At 47.6% G+C, this 17,103-nt stretch overlaps 2 protein-coding genes across 2 annotated transcripts in view; one reads left to right on the top strand and one right to left on the bottom strand.

The window, feature by feature from the left end:
- Nucleotides 1–17,103, bottom strand: part of LOC144752201 (C-type lectin-like) — a 615,868-nt gene that overhangs the window by 307,266 nt on the left and 291,499 nt on the right. The window lies entirely within an intron of this gene.
- LOC144752199 (C-type Lectin CRL-like) overlaps nt 1–17,103 on the top strand; it is a 39,312-nt gene that overhangs the window by 19,351 nt on the left and 2,858 nt on the right. The window lies entirely within an intron of this gene.

Here is a 17,103-nt window from a genome sequence, read left to right as displayed (position 1 = left end):
CGCCTAAAAGCTGTCGCTAACATCAGTTAGCGGCAGCTTGCTAAAATAGTGATAGAATTATCGCCACTTAGCGGCCGAAAACAGCCGCTAAACCGGCGATAATTGCCTATCGCCCCCTTGGTAATATGCCCCTATGTTTTATGTGTTTTATTCTCCCTTCGTACGATGAAAATTCTATATTTCTCCACTCCCTCGCTATTTGTCTGCACACCTCTCCACATGCGTCTTGTGAATTTCAAAATAATCAATGTATTTCACCCTCTATTCGCTCAAAGTCTATTAAGTGCAAAAATGTCTTAAAAACTTTACAGATTTTGGAACTCAAGAAAACACTTCAGAAGCCGGAGTTTATGGGCGTTCGGAAACTGTGTATTGCATGTTCCCGATGTTTCTGATCGCTCCCTTACCTTCTCCCTTGATCAAATCCTACAAATTCATAACCTAGCAACAGGACACCTGCAAAGCTGCAGAGTGCAAGCAGGGACGCTTACAGGAATGCCGCAAAGTTACGAAAGCTGACAGTTTGCAGCTTTGAATGGTTTTTCAAAAGCACGAAATGGGTGAATTTTCTTTTTTTTGATGCATTAAGTAGCGATTATTAACCCGCCCGCTGGGTAAATATTTAATTTTCTCTGCTATTTACCCAACTGCTGACCAAATAATAAAAATTATTTACTATTTGGCCAGCATCCTTGAAAATAGCAGAGAAATGTTACTATTTACCCAGCTGCTGCTTAGATTCTGCACTGTTTGGCTTGCAACCGTGCAAATAAAAGGGAGCTTCACTATTTCCCCGGCTACTTGCTAAATAGCAGAGGGTTTGCACTATTTAGCCAGCAGTCAAGCAAACAATAAAACGTCATTAATTTCCCAGCTGCTGGAAAAACAGCAGACAAGTACAGTTAGGTCAGCAGCCAAAAAAATAGCAAATAAATATAATGACGTACTTGACTGCTAGTTAAAAAGCAGAAATATTATGTTATTTGACCAGTAGCCAAGCAAGTAGCAAAGAAATTTCACTATTTACCAAGCAGGTTATAGCAGGAATGATGTACTGCTTTACCAGTGGCCTTGTAAATAACTTGAAAATAAACTTAATGATTTACCTGGTGCATGACTTGGCCGGGGGCCAAGCACATAGCAGAGGAACTTCACTACTAACCCAGCTGCTGTCTAAACAGCTAAAAGTTTGTTTTGTTATGCTTTATGCAGATTTCAACAGGTACTTACACCAGGTAAAACTCAGTGGCAGTTGGAAATTTTGGGGAACATCATTTACAACGCATTTGCTACAACGCGGTTGCGTTACGAGGCAGCTTTAACAACGAAAGTCGTTACAACGACTTTCGCTGGAGGGCGCTCTAGGATAGGGGATAGTTTAATTTACTATCCAACACCTTCCCTACTATCCACGGGGACTGGTGTTGGAATAGTAAATTAAACTATTCACTATCAGCGCCCGCCAACGCAAGTCGTTGTAACGACTTACGTTGTTAAAACTGCATCGTAAAGGGACGTGTTGTAACGGTACGCGTCTTACCGTCATACATCCGGTAATTTTAGGAGGGAGAGTGGCGGACGGACACACACAAAAACACAGACACACACACACACACATACAAACTCACTCACACCTGCGCATTCACACATGCGCGCACACACACATCCATTCACAGCATTCATTACCAAATATTCAAACATATACGCAGTTTCTGTGATTGGCTAAATCATTCGTTAGATTTGCTTATTCCGGCCAAGTGGAGTAAGACTAGATCCAGCCCCTCCAGTCCTTGGTATGATGATTCGCTCATAAAACTCAAAGTCTCCTGTAAAAAAGCGGAACGCGCATGGCGCAAAACTTATAATACTGACCTCAAGGCGGCCTATAGGGCCTGCACTAGAGTGTATCATCGGGCCATATGCGCAGCTAGGGCTGCTTTTTACTCCCAGGAGATAAAGAACAGCACTAATCCCACCAAGGTCATCTTCAGGGTGTGTAGGGATCTCACAAGCAATAGGACTACCTCTGCTACTCTCGAACCCTCTATGGCACACTGCGAGGATCTGGCCTCATTCTTTGTCGAAAAGGTGGAGACCATTTATAGGTTATTCTCTCATCTTCCCATCAGGGAGAATATGCCTACATCATTGGTTTCCAAACCATTGCTGATTATTCCCAGCCCGACTTTGGATGAGTTTAAAGCACTGACGATTAAAGTCAAATCCGGTTCCCCGGATGACCCCATGAGACCTATTCAATTCCGGGAACTTGCTGAATGCTGCTATCCTGCCTTGCATAATCTCATCAATATGTCCTTCAGCATGGGCAGTGTTCCTAAGGCTTGGAAACAGGCGACGGTTATTCCTATTCTTAAAAAACCCGCCTTGGATCCTATTAAGCCAGAACACTATCGACCCATTTCCCTACTCCCCTGGTCAGCCAAGTTAGCAGAAGCGCATGCTAATTATATTTTATCATCCCACCTGCAGGAGTCGAATATACTGGATAACTCCCAGAACGGATTCCGTGCAGGTCATAGCACCGAGACTGCTCTCTTGGCTGTGGTGGAGCACATTAGGAAGCTGTTGGACCAGGGGCAGACGGCGGCACTGATCCTTTTGGATCTCAGTGCCGCCTTTGATACGGTGTCCCACCAGATTCTTTTACATCGTCTGGTGGAGGCCGAAGTTGGTGAGGTGGCACTTGAGTGGTTTCGTTCCTTTCTTAAGGATCGGGGCTTCAAAGTATCTACACCCCCTTTTGTTTCTGCTCCTCGCCCCATACTTCAGGGCGTCCCCCAAGGATCGGCTCTTAGCCCTACCTTATTTAATTTGTATGTTCAGCCATTGGCGGAGGTAGTCCAGCGCTTTGGTCTCTCCTTGGTGTCATACGCCGATGACACGCAGCTGGCGGTGGCACTTAATGGCGATTCCAACATGGATGCCCCCACCTTTTAGTCAGCTTTAAAAGCCGTGGCTGGCTGGATGGCGAACAATCGGCTCCAACTTAATGCCTCCAAGACTGAGGTCATTATTTTTGTTAGGGAAAGCGGATTATAGGGAGATCAATGGTGGCCCTCTGAATTAGGCCCTGTCCCCACCCCCGTGACTGAAGTCAGAAACCTCGGGGTGTGGTTTGACGATAAGCTTTCGTTTACCTCCCACACTAAACGTGTGGCTGGTACATGTTTAGGCACTCTGCAGTGTCTTCGGCCTATAAGTTCTTCGATGCGGAGACTAGACAGATTATAGTCCAAGCTCTGGTTCTTACCAGACTGGACTATGCCAGCTCTCTGTTTTTGGGCTTAAATCAGGCCGAGCTTTCCCGCCTTCAGAGGGTCCAAAACGCGGCGGCCAGGATGCTAGTCGGCCTCCCAAAGTTTGTCTCGGCTCGTCGAACTATTCAAGATCTCCACTGGCTACCGGTAGGGCAACGTATTAAGTTTAAAGCATTATGCCCAACTTTTAAAGTTCTTAAATTAGCCTCCCCTCCTATCCTTTCTCAGACGATTCTTCATTATGTCCCTGCCAGAGCCCTTCGCTCTGCTGGATTAAATCTTGCCATTGTGCCACGTTTTAAAAAAGCCAGAATGGGTGGACGTTCGTTTTCTGTGCAGGCGGCTGCCCTTTGGAACTCTCTGCCGGCTCCTCTCCGCTCCATCCCTGACTTGCTCTCTTTTAGGAGGGCTTTAAAAACCTTCCTCTTTTCCACAGTTTAGACCCTGTTTTCTCTGATCATCTCTGATGTGTTGTGTTATTCAATCCTCCAAAGCGCCGGGACGCCACTTGGCTGCGGCATCCGCGCGCTATATAAAATAAAAATAACATAACATAACATAACATGACATATTAATTATTAAAAAAAATCACACTTACCTAAAAAGTCACACTTACCTGCAGCTCTGCCACAGAGGTCCCAGGAGGGTTGGGACTGCTGCCTTCCCTCAATGGTTGGCCTTAGGTCAGCCAAGGAGGGAAGGCAGCAGTCCCAACGTTGTCACACAGTGGTATGGGGTCAGTGAGACTGCTGACCCCACCCCAGTTTGTGACGAAGTGTCACTGATTGGCACTCAGCCCTTGGCGCTTCAGGGCTTAAAACCGAAGTGTCCAGGTCCGAGGCAATGAGTGACGATACCCTTTATCACCGAGGGGGAGGGTCTTTTGCTGAACTGGGGATGTCACGCCCAAAGGAGCTGTGATGATTTCAGTCCAGCAAAGTTCCGCTCATGATGCCAGGAGCCTGCACATTTAGTGCATGTCTAGATCCTGGCTGCCTGGACTGAAAATGAAGAGTGTCTGTCAGGCTGAGTGTAATAAGGTGAGGGGGCGTGGCCCGTCAGCCCCTAAGGATCAGTCGCGGCTGGTAGAACTTCAAACAAGGAATTAACACAACTGGCATCCACCTCTTTTCGAAAATTAGGGTCCTGATGCATTACTATTTCATTCACAAAATGTGGCCACAAATTCTGCACATACATTTTGTGAATGGAATTGTATTTTACAAAACTGACATATGTACTGTTCGGTCGCTCCTCAAAATACTGAATCACAGGGGGTTGCAGAACGACCTGCCTAATTAATATTGATGATGATTATAGAACTTATTGAGCACTCGATTGCCCAGAGACATCTTGGCGCTGTAAGTGAACAAGGATGAGAACCAAGCTATAAGCTGAAACAAACAAAGATCTGGCTGAGAAGAACCAAGGTAGGTTCTGAATAACCAGGTTTTTTGCATTTTTCTAAACGCTAATAATGAAGTAGCAGATTTTAGTTTCTCAGGGAGGCTGTTCCACTGAAGAGCTGTACATCTATCAAAGCTTCTGCCTCCCCAGGAGGCGGGTTTAAAAGATGAAACAATCAAATTGTTGGCAGAGTGAAAACGAAGAGTTCTGTTGGGAGAATACCACTTGAACCTTTCAAGCAGTGGGCCAGATCCGTGCAGGGCCTTAAATGCATTGCATAAGGCCTTAAAGGGGATGCATTTCTTAACAGGTAGTGAGTGTGATTTATTAATCTAGGAATATCAAAAAGCATCTGGCCTGCAGAATTTTGCAAGATGTGTAGTTGATTCACTGAGATCTTTTGCAGATTCTGATAGAGGCCATACAGTAATCCAATCTGGCCAAGACTAGTACAGTGACAACTGTCTTCTGTAAGTCGGAAGGATAAAATTAGCAATCTTCTTTATGATCTTAAGCATATAAAACGAAGTGGAAATAATCGCTTGGTCACTTGGCTTTTAAAGGTAGGTTTCTCATCCATTATGACGCCAACATTTTTTTACCTTCCTTGCTGGAATGAGTAAGAGCTCCAAGATCTTGTGGCTACCAGGAGGGGGACCAGAAAGAAACATTGTTCCCTAATAGCAGAACTTCCATCTTTGAAAAGTTCAACTTCAAAGATTTGTCGTTCATCCAGTTGCTGACTGCAGACATGCAGTTCCTTAAAGCCTCACCCAAGTTATGATTGTTGTTCGAGAGCGAAACAACAATGTAGGCGTTGTCGGTATAAGACACCAACGAAAACCCAAAAGACTTAATTAAACTAGCTAGGGATGTGACATAAAGGTTAAAAGGGATCAGGCTCAATGATGAGTCCTGGGGAACCACACAGGACAGAAAGAATGGACCAGGGGTGAATTTCGCACGGGTGAGCTTTTGAACACGCTCAGAGAGAAAAGAAGAAGCAGAGACAGAGCTGTGCCTTTGATCCCAAGATCATGTAACCAGTCCGTCAGAAGGTCATGATTGACTGTGTCGAAATATGCAGGCAGGTCAAGTAAGATAAGGGCTGCTCTACCGCCCTTATGTAAAGTTGACCTGATTTCTTCATTGATCAAAATCTGCGCCGCTTCAGTGATGTGGCCACATCTGAAGCCAAATTGGGTGTCATCCAATAAGTGGTTACTCTTGATGCAAGTTGTTGGTTCATGGCCCTCTCCACAATTATAGCTGGGAAAGGAAGACAGGAGATGTGCTGATAATTATTAGGATCTGTAGGATTAAAGTTTGCCTTTTTTTGACGTTTTGGAGTAAAGGTAGAATTGAAGATGATTTCCAGGGTTTAGGGAAAGAGCCTGAACTAAACATAAGATTATAGATAATAGTCAAGAAAATGCAACCGTCTCTGGTGCCAATTGAACAACTGCTGGTGTGCAAGGATCAAGAAGAGAACCAGACTTTGTTGGTAATAATGGCCTATTTTACCGGATCTGTAGCGAGGAGCTCAAATTCCTCCGAGAGCGGTTTCACTGGAACTATAGATGTAATGCTGTTACTAAGAAGACTAGTGGATTTGCTTGTAGAGACTTTGATAAATAGGTCCTCAACTTTCTTAAGAGAGAAGTTGGCGAGAGAGTTACAGAAAAACTGACTACATCCTGCCGACTTACTAATAGGTGTAGAACTAAGCTTGGTAACTGTCTGGAAAAAGATTTTTTGGGGGAGTTTTTGGCCAATTCAATTTCCTAGGTGTAATACATAGATTTTTGTTTTAGGGACTGGTGCTTATACTCTGCGATACTACATTTGTATTTTTCTTTTTCTAGGAAGTTGTAGTCCTTCCTTCCTGCCTGTAACAACCTTGTTTAGGGGCTCTAAGGTTCTCATTAAACCAGGGTGCTGACGGTTTACTTATATTACAGGTCCTAGTTTTAGTGGGTGCAAGAGTACTGTCTGGTTTTTTTCTTGATCCTTGATATTGTAAGAAATAAGACACTGGATAAATAGAGACATTCTTGAGACCTATTGATCGATCATTTCACAGTTACGCTTTAATACTCATTTTCTAGACAGGGGATGTGGATCCACCATTGACGTTTCAGAACTGAATTGGGGTGATTCTCTTTCAATGATCATTTTCTGGCTGTCGCTCAGACACAGCCTAGGTGCTAAGTGATGGTTCTCACAGCAGTAGAAATAGTGTTGGCTCCAAGCAGAAGTATCCAAAACAAGAACACAATGAATCGTGGGATCTCAGCACCTGGCTGTCATCCACATTTGTGAGCAGTCATCAGGCACAAACCAAAGGACAGCCCTGCTAAGAAACTCTGATACCTTTAAAAAGAGAAACCTATGACCTACCCCTTGCTCCTACCATCTACCCTATGTCATCAGTCAGGAAGAACTAATCAGCAGCCCTTTGCTAAAAAGGCCCTCACATAATTTGTTTGGGTAGCTTTTTCTCTAGTCTCTGTCGTTTCAGTTCTGAGTCTCTATCCTCCATCCACTGGGCTGCAGTCAGTGCACGCCCAGTGTGTAATGAAGCTGTTTCTTCTCTTCATCACATCATGCAAAATGCATTGCACTGGTCCATGTCCTTACTCTTTCATAAAAAGTCTTACTACTACACTTGCTAAATATCTACCACACAACTACACACATGAAATTTTGGGTAGCATAAAATCCCTATTTGGGCCATCTGAGACGATCCATCTGGAGTCTCCATCTCTGCTCTTCAGAGCTTCTTATGATCCTGAGCTCCCCTTTGCTTATTGCTATAGCCCTTTGACCCCTTTCTTTGTTAACCATAACCATTTTCCCTAACATCAGCCATCTGAGCTTCTCAAACCCTTTCTGACATCGTTCACAGACCACACTCATTTTTAACTATCCACCTTTAAACTCCTCTGCCAAGTTTCAGTCCCTATGTCCTCAGATCCACCATCAGACTACTGTGCCAGTAACAGGCAGCGTATTTTATCAGTCAGAGGTAAGAGTGTAACACTCCAAGCTCTTGACTCACATTGTATGCTCTGATTTTTCAGCAAATACTTACCAGTTCTGTACGTGGGATGAAGAGGCGGGGTTTCTCAGAGCTGGCAGCATAAGAAGTATAAGCTCCAGGTTCATCCTTATATTAGTCCTTCATGGGCCTCCTGATCCTGATATTACTGATCCTCAACCTGATCCTGCTGGTCTACTGTGTCCTTATCAACCTACCCTGTTGTCTTAGTTCCTAGGCCTGGCACTCCTAGTCTTTTTGGCTTGGGTCATCCTGATTCACCTTGCCCTGGTCCTTTTGGTCCACCTGGTACTGCAACCATTGGTCCTCCTTATTAGGTCCTCATGGGCTGGGCCTGGTAATTGTGGTCCTGGCCTGGTCTAATTGGTCCAAGTGGCTCTAGTTGTCCTAGTTCCCCATATCCTCACCAGCCTGGTCCTAATACCCTAGTTCCGAGTCCTACTACTACACGTGGAACTCCAGGTCCCGGTCGCTTCAGTTCTGTTCTCTCTGGTCCTATTGGTTCTATTCCCTGCCCTGCTTATTCTGATCCTTCTAGTCCACCTAATCCTCCCCCATCTGGTTCCTGGACTTAATGGTGTTAGTCCACCTGCCCCTGACCTAACTATTTCTTGGGGTCCTCCTCCAGCATGTAATGATACTCTTGGACCTGGTCCTCCTGCTCGTCATCCTGGACTAACTTGTCATGATCCTCCTTGTTCAGGTCATTCTGTTCTTAGCCACCAAATGTGGTCATCATGGCTCCTGTCATCCTGACTTTCCTTGTGGTGGTACTCCTTTTACTCCTCGTCCTGCTTTTTTTTTTGCCAGTTCCTCCTTGTTTGGTTTTGTATGCCTACCCTTCTTGGCCCTGGTCCTTCTGGCCATACTGGTCCTTCTAGGCCCCCTTCTCCTAGCTAATCCTTTTCTTTCCTGATTTTCTTGACCCTCGTCCATTTGACCTAGTTCTTCTAATTCTCAAAAACCTGCTCATCTGATTCCTATACATCAGTTCCTGGTGCTGCTAGTCCACTTTTATCTGACCTTTTGTGTCCTAGCCCGCTTAGGCCTTGCCCTCTTAGCACTTGTCTACCTGGTTTGGATCATCCTTTTCCTCGTGGCCCTGAGCCTTGTCCTCATAGTACTCACTGCACCCAATGGTCTGGGCTCTCTTGGTCCTAGTTCTCTTTGTTTGGGTCCTTCTTAGCCTCGTCACTTTGGTCCTGGTCCTCCTGGACTTCCAGGTTCAGTCCCATTAGCCTTTTGTGCTCTGGCTGTTCTGGTCCTCCTGATCTTCCACCCCTGGACCGGCTACCCAGAGGTTCAGGTCTTTTGTGCTTCACTCAGTACTCTGGTTCCTGGCCAATGATCATCGTCCCCCTGGCACTACTAGGCCTGTTCTTGGCCTCTTGGTGATGATCCATCTAACCCTCTTTGCTCTGGTCCTGTTCCTACTGGTTCACCTTCTTCTGTTGTTTGGACTTACCCAAGGACCTTGATGACTTGGAGTGCAACGAGGAGTGGGGACTCCAAGAACGGCCTCCAGACCTTCCTCTCGAACGAGACCGGGAACGACGCGGACCCGACCGCCTGACCTCCAACAACTTTTGGGACCGCTCCCGCAAATTCTTCAGCTGCATGGCCCGGCAGTCGGAGCACGACTTCTGGTTGTGGTCGCGCTCCAGACAGCACAAGCACACGAGATGTGGGTATATCACCAACATTATCTTGTGACTAGAAACTGGTCCGACGTCGGGACATCCCTCGCGCACTAGGAGTCGACTGACTAGAAAAGAAGTTGACAAAACGACGCAAAAAGGCTAGCCAAAAAGTGGCTAAGGGGTAGATCTCTTTGGATCTGTTCTAGGCTGGCGCGGAAAAAGAAAGAACTGATGTCAGCATGCAGGGCCACGTCTAAGTAGGTACCTCGATGTCATACTGGTGACCCCCGACAACCGACATAAAGTCGACCAACGCCACCTACCAACGCGCAGGGGCTCTGCTAAAGAAAAATCTCCAGCTCCGGACTGAGGCTTGGGGGAAATTCTAAAGTAAGGAATCTACATCTAATTGTATCTTTCAGATAAAACTGGTTATTGTACATTAGTTCTGCCTGGGCCTAGTTTTGCTTGTCCTGCTCCTCATGGCTGTGGTTGTTCTAGCCTTCCTGGTGGTCCTCCATCTGGGCCTTATTCTCCTACTTGTCACTATCCTGCTCTTACTGGTCCTACTCAGACCCCCTCCACAATGGCTTTAGTCAGGTACAGCCTCCAATACTTTCACCCAGGTGATTTTTTTCTTGCCTTAAAGATTTCTTTTGCTGATACCACACTGTCAAGGACAGAAATGAGGGCTCAGTAGAGACAGGGCCTTATCCACTTAAAACAGTGCTCAGCATGTTAAAAATCAAAACTACCATTCCCAAGATACATTGGGCAGGTGACTAAAATATCAGTGTGACTGAAAGGGCCATTGGATTAATAAGCATCTATGCCTGAAACCCACTCTGCTAGGCGGATATTATGAACAAGTGTGTTTATTCACAAGCAGCAACATGAACTCCTGTGAATAATCCAGATGTTGCTAACCTGTCTCCTATTTTCACTTCCCCATTCAACAGAAGCCCAGTTACCCAATTTTTTAAGAGTCACAAAGCACTGAGTCCGTCCCCAAGAACCAATTGCCTATTGTACGTGTGCCTCCCTCTAGGGTCCAGATATCACCTGTCTGCTGCATTTCCTGTTTGATGGTGCTTGTTGACTGCTGGTGTGTTGCCAGGTTTCAAAATACTAAGCAGGCACAACCCCCCTTAAAAAGAAGTCTAAAGCTAGCACCGCGCCTTCCATAAGAAGTCTAAAAAAGAGACCAGCCCTCCACAGTCATCAAAAGGAGGATCATTAATATTAAAAAATATATATATATGCTCATGAGTGAATACAACATTCATGTGACATGCTTTAAAACCATATTAATTATTCGTTGCAGGAAGCCAAATACTCCTTCTCTGCAGTGTAAAATATCTGTGTGCCATATCCTGAAGCTCCTAAAACAGAAGTTTGATTCATACATGTTTTATCAGAATATTCGAATAACATAAATGTTTTTATTAAAAATTAATTTTACTAATTGTTTTCTTCTGGAATGAATTCATGCACTTGTCTTTGCCAAAATTATTGTGCATTTGTATATGCACTTACATTTAAATGCCTTGCACATGTTACATCCTGTTAGAAATGGGGTAACCTATTCTACAAGGGGTAGCATGGAGCAGAGCGAGCCGGCCAAACTTCAGAGAACATGTGCAAAGCATTCACGCAGTACCCACAGACGATACACCAGGCACACCACAAAAGAGACACAACACTGCTTCTGGTTGGAAAAAGAATAAGTTGTGCATTACCTCCAACCTGCAAAAGGTAAAAACACAATAATAGCAGTAATCACAAACGGGCGCTAACTGGTGCCAGGGCAATGAATGCAAGGGGGGATTATTCACATGGGAAATGGGAAAAGAATAAAAGGTAAGTCCATGGGTGTCCAGCTGAAATAAAAATAATGTCAGGAAATGCATAAACATATGATAGATATTGCAGGGCAAACTCAGACCTTCATCCTTGGCCCAACCTAGAAGTAAGCTGTAGGCGTAAACTCAGGCATTAGGCATAAAATACACATTAGAATTGAGATTCAGAGCTAGATTAAAAACTCACCTATTCCCTAAATAGGAATCCCTATGCCGAGTCTCGGATTCTGCTGCTCTGGATTGGTTTGCACTTGCAGTTAGCGCGGGGATACACAGTTTTTTGTGCAGCCAGGCGCTTAATAAATGTTTTATTATTATTATTATTATTAGGTATAAAGGTAACTCCTGCATGGCATCTGCATCCACTGTAACGAAAGGAACATGGAGCCCACAACATTACATCAGGCCTAGAAAGGCATATTCGCATTTACCATGGCCACCAATAACTCTTTGGGGCATCCTGGGGCAAGTGAGTACACCATCAAATCAACGTTAGGTGCAAGACCTTAACATCAGGCTCCATCACATAGAAAGAACACAGAAGCCTAACCTTAGCATTCACTTGGGGCATGGCATTTGAATAGGCACAACTTCAATATCAGGCCTAGAACATCAGGCAGAAATTCACGAGCACCTCCTGCAAGAAAATGGAATACCAGCCACAACATTTTTAATATCAGGCCTGGCACTTCAGTAGAGGGACCTCCGGGCATTAACCACTAGACTTAGCTTGGGGCATAGGGCCTTCTCCTCAACGTGGGGGCATTATTTACCAAGTCAGCACAAGCCTTGCGAGTGGCCAATAGGGCCCAGTCACAGTTTTTCCAGGGGGGGCGATCTCAGTCCCTCCGCCCGTCGACCCAAAACACCAGTCCTGGGGGCAGGCACCGACCCTGTGCCCCGGCACACCCCCAACCCACTCAGTCGAGCCCTCACTCACCGGGCTCCTGATGTCCTTGTGGGGTTCCCCTTGGCTGTAGGGGCAGGCACCCTTCTGGTAATTATTTTAAACACGCCATAAGCGCGCCTACACGCGGGGTGGGCTCCCGCGGCACTATTTACTCCACAAAAGGGCGCAAACACGTGGGGTAGGCACCCACAGAGCTATTCACAGCGCTCAGCTCCTCTCTCAGGCCACACAGCTTTCAGGGCCCTGGGGCTCAAAGGGCCAGCAGCCCTTCTCCAGCGCTTTGAAGTTATAGCACTTAACAGGCAGCTCCTCACAGCACAGCTCCTTGGGGGTACAATCCTCCCCATACAGCGCTTCTGCAGCACAGCGCTTTCCAGATTATAGCGCTTGGCAGGCAATCAGCAGGGCAGTCTTGGTCACAGCACTCTGGGGACACAAGCAGTCTTCTGCAGGCCAGCGCTTCCAGGCACACAGCGCAGGGGGGGGGGGGGGGCGGACAATCCCAGTAACACACCCAGGGGTCCCAGGGTAACTCTTCTCACCTCCTGGAGGGTCCAGTCCACAACACTCCTTCCCTTCTCGGCGCTTCTTGGCGCAGCGCTTGCGTAGCGCAGGGTCCCGGCAGATCCAGGGACCTAGGGGGGCCCTCCTTCCTCAGGGGCCCGGGGGACAGAGCAGTAGCACTACTGGGCCAGGTTAGCAGGTAGTGGGGGCATCATCAAAGCAGGGTGGTAGGCTTTCACCATCCCCACTGCAGCGTGGCCCTCCTCCCACACGGCCGCCTGAACTCCTGAAGTGGGGCTTCACTAGCCCTGGGGACATTAGGGGGGGTCCTAGATGGGTGCAGGGTCCAGCACACAGGCCCAAGTGACGGTATCCCCTGCAGCAGGTCCCCTCGCATTCCTGTCCCTGCTCTGTCTCTGCACATCACATCTCTACTGCTCTCCCTATACCAGAAAGGCTGGAAGCTTCTAGAAGGTCCCTCCAAATGCTGGGTACCAGACAACTAGACCGCTAACCCACCTCAGACAGGCAAACTAGTTCTAACTGGCTCAGAGGGAGGAGTAGAGCACCCTGGGTGCCAGGCTTTCCCTCCAAATGCAGGGGTGGCTGGGTACCTAACAACTAGACTGCTAACCTCCTGCAGTCAGGTGGCACAACGCATAGCCTTGGCAGCCATTTTAAATGCAAAACACAAATGCAGCATTTCACCAGGGTACATGTTTACAATGGGAGAAATTGACAAGTGCTCACACCACTGCATGACATTACATATTAACAAGGTGTCTCACACCACACATGGCCTATACAGGTTTATTACCATGGGGGAGACATTTCAAATTAGGGGGGGGGGGGGGGGGCAAAAAGCGAAAAAGTTTGGGGAAAAGGGCCAAGTCCAGCACAACTCCCCCCAGCCAAAAGCCAGGGTAGACCAATCAATGCCTTGATGAGCTTCCCTGCTTGGGGCGGAAAAAGGTGGACGCAGGCCTGCAACTACAGGAGCACCTGCAGTTTCTTCACTCCGGAACCCGATGGTTCACTCTTGCAACCCTCCCTTCAACAACCAAACCACCCCAATGGTGTTCTCTAGTGGGATGTGGCCAGGACTGGCCTCTAGGCCATCCAGAAGTCTCTGGCCCTTGCTCTCTCACAGAGTGGGAGACTCCAGCCTCAGGCCCGAGGTACCTTTTGACCACTCTCCTCCTACCAAATTGCCACTGGTCTCCCCACCTGGGGTCCGAACCCTCAGGCTGACCAGCCACCAGGGGCGAGGCTCTCCTCCCCCTACCTCTCCTTCTGGGGTTCCACCCTCTCCTTCTCCCGGGGACACCCTCAGACACCCACTCTCTCCCCAACCTGGAGTCGAAACCCTCAGGCTGAACCGGTGACAGGGGCGAGTCCTCCCTCCCACTGCACCCCCTCCCAGAGTTTCGCACCCTCCTAACTGGAGTAGTACCCCTGAGAGTCAAATCTGGGGGGACTCTGATTATAGATGTCCCACCCGCCAGATCCGGCAACCGCTAACCTGGCCACCCAACCCGGGATCTGCGCCCTGTGGCTGAGCCGGTGACAGAGGAGAGACCTTCCTCCCTCTGCACCCCCTCCCAGAGTTCCGCACCCTCCCACCGGGAGAAGTATCCCTGGGGGTTAAACTGGTAGGGACCTTAATTACAGGTACCCCACCCTCCAGGTCAGGTAACTTCTGAACCTGGAATCCCAGTCCAGGATCTAAACCCTGTGACTGGTCAGACCCCCGAACCCCTGGAGCTCTGATTACTGATGCTCCAGGTTCTCCTGACACGAGGGGATCCCCTTCACGGGAAGGCACATCAGGACAGCCTTGGCTCCCAACCTGGGGTTCACTTACCAAACTCTCCAGGCCCTGTGACTGTGGTTGGGGCAACTCAGGACACCTCCCCGTCTCACGCCCTCCTGTAGATGGGTGAGGCCCTACAACCCTCTCACTATCCTGGGACCTAGCTGGGCTACTCCTCAACTCTCCCACCTCGCTGGGTCGGAAGATCCCTGCACCACTCCCTTTAGGATCACTCCCCAATGTCCTCTCAGACTCTCTGGCACGTACCCAAAGTTCTGCCTCCCGTGCAAGTTCCCTGGGGTCTGAGAACCCACACTGCAACAAATGGTGACGCAGACTTGGGGAACAACTCCTCAGCATGTGCTCTCTGATGACTGCATGGCACAGCCCTTCCCAATCATCCACTGCTCTCCTCACCACCCAATCCTCCAATGCAGTCCAACACTCCTCCTCAAACTCTCCCCAGGACTGGTGGGACAGTTTTCCCCTGCCCCTGAACACTAGCCCGTCCCCCTCTTCCTGGGAATCAGGCACGGTCTCCTGGGCTTCGGGAGTGGGACTCCTTGCACTGGACCTACATTCGCTGCCACCACTGGATCCCACCCTCACCGGTGTATCCAGACTCCTAAAACCACTCTCAGGGGACAACCTACCCACCTGAGCTACTCTCTCCCTGGCAAAGGCCCTCTCTGCCTCTGCCATTCTCTCCTGGGCTAGGACCATTTCTGCCTCTAGCCTCTGCTCTTCCACCCTCAGTCGCGCTAACTCCTTGGCATGCATGAGCTTTGCCAGCGCCAGCCGATGCTCCCTTTCTTATCTCCTGTCTACCCACTCTTCTGGGGACCGGGAAAGGGATGGGGCAGTGCCCCCGGGACTGGACCCAGTGCGAGACTCCCTATCTACGGTGTCCTCATCAGCTACGGGCGTCTCCGCCCTATCAAACTCTTCCTCCTCTCCATCGGAATACCCACCCTCTGGGGTTATGGACTGGGAGCCCTCCCTCTGGCCTCTACCAAATCCACCCTTCAAATACTCGGGGGGGTAATCAGACAGGTCCCCACCGATCTCTAAGGGCTCCCCCCTATTGAGGGCCTCGTAGAGAAACAACTTTCTTCTAATGTTGCCTACTGGGGGTATCCCTCTCTCCTTGAAGAAATCTACCACTTCCTGCTCGATGTACTCCATGAGTCGTCCTCGTCATAAACCATCCCCATCGTGGCAAGGTACACCCGGCACACACCAACAGTGGAACAAGGGGGACACGATTCAAAACACTTTTTAGGAGGAAGCAATAATGCTAAAAAAACACAATAATCAGGCAAACAATAATCCCCACAAAACTGTGATTACTTTTCAGATCTCTATTTGCAACGTAACCTGTTGTCGCCGTGGTACTGCGCAAACACAAGTCCTATCCCACCGCTCGCCAACAATGTTAGAAATGGGGTTACCAATTCTACAGGGGGTGGCATGGAGCAGAGCGAGCCGGCCAACCTTCAGAGGACATGTGTAAAGCATTCACGGGGGAAATTGACAAGTGCTCACACCATTGCATGACATTACATATTAACAAGGTGTCTCACACCACACATGGCCTATACAGGTTTATTACCATGGGGGAGACATTTCAAATTAGGGGGGGGGGGCAAAAAGCGAAAAAGTTTGGGGGAAAAGGGCCAAGTCCAACACATCCCCATTACACGATGGCCAGCATCCCGCCATTGCTTGTTTTCTCTTTTTTTCTTATGGGCAGCTAAATAAAGATCTCCTTCACACTATTTTTCTGGTCGCCAGTCAACTTGTACATCGTCTCTATTATATATGTACTATTTTGCGGCACCCGGGTAAATAGCCACACTGTTTTTCTTCATTCCTTGATCATGCAAATCTTCTGCTGGTGATGGAAGAATGAACAAGTTATGCACTGTCCTCTCAAAAAATGCTGGTGTCTGATTTTCTTTTTTGATGAGACATCCGACTGCAGCGATTTGACATATGTTCAAACATCACACTTATATGGAAAATGCAACACTCCCCTAAATTGTTTGTCTATGTGGGTCTAATTAATGTTTGTAATGCAACGGAAAAGTGAAAGGCAGAGTAAGTGTTATGGTGGTAGGATTATGGAGAAGAGGTGAGTCTTGATATTTTCTGAAGTACAAAGTAGTGGAACACAGTTCCTGTTCGCTCTGACTGCTCAGTAACATCCAATAGAAGAGTATTGTTTAAGGCAAGCATGTACATTTCTATCTCTTTTTAATGGGTAAATATAAAAGTCATGAATAAGGCCTATGACTCAACTCTAAAATTTGACCCTAATCGCCTGTTGGCTGTGACTTGTGCCAAGAACCTTACAAAAGTTACTATGTCAGCACACGTGTGAACGGATGCATCAGTATGTTGACTGCTTAATCACAGAAGCCCATTGGTTTTCACACAAATCAAGGTTAATGAATATTTGTCAATACACATCTGTTCATGTACTTGTATTGGTGTGTCCCTGAATATGCAGCTAGCTTATTTTGTGCCAAACCAAACGTGCATCAACGTAAATAGCACTTGTACTGCTGCAAATATTTCTTAACTCATTCCATGGATTTTTAAATGTTGTTCAGCCTTTCTAAGCCT

The sequence above is a fragment of the Lissotriton helveticus genome, chromosome 4_2 (genome assembly GCF_964261635.1).
Source record: "Lissotriton helveticus chromosome 4_2, aLisHel1.1, whole genome shotgun sequence".
NCBI classification, from domain to species: Eukaryota; Metazoa; Chordata; class Amphibia; order Caudata; family Salamandridae; genus Lissotriton; species Lissotriton helveticus.
Note: the sequence above shows the minus strand (reverse complement) of the source record. Positions and strands in the feature narration are given on the sequence as shown.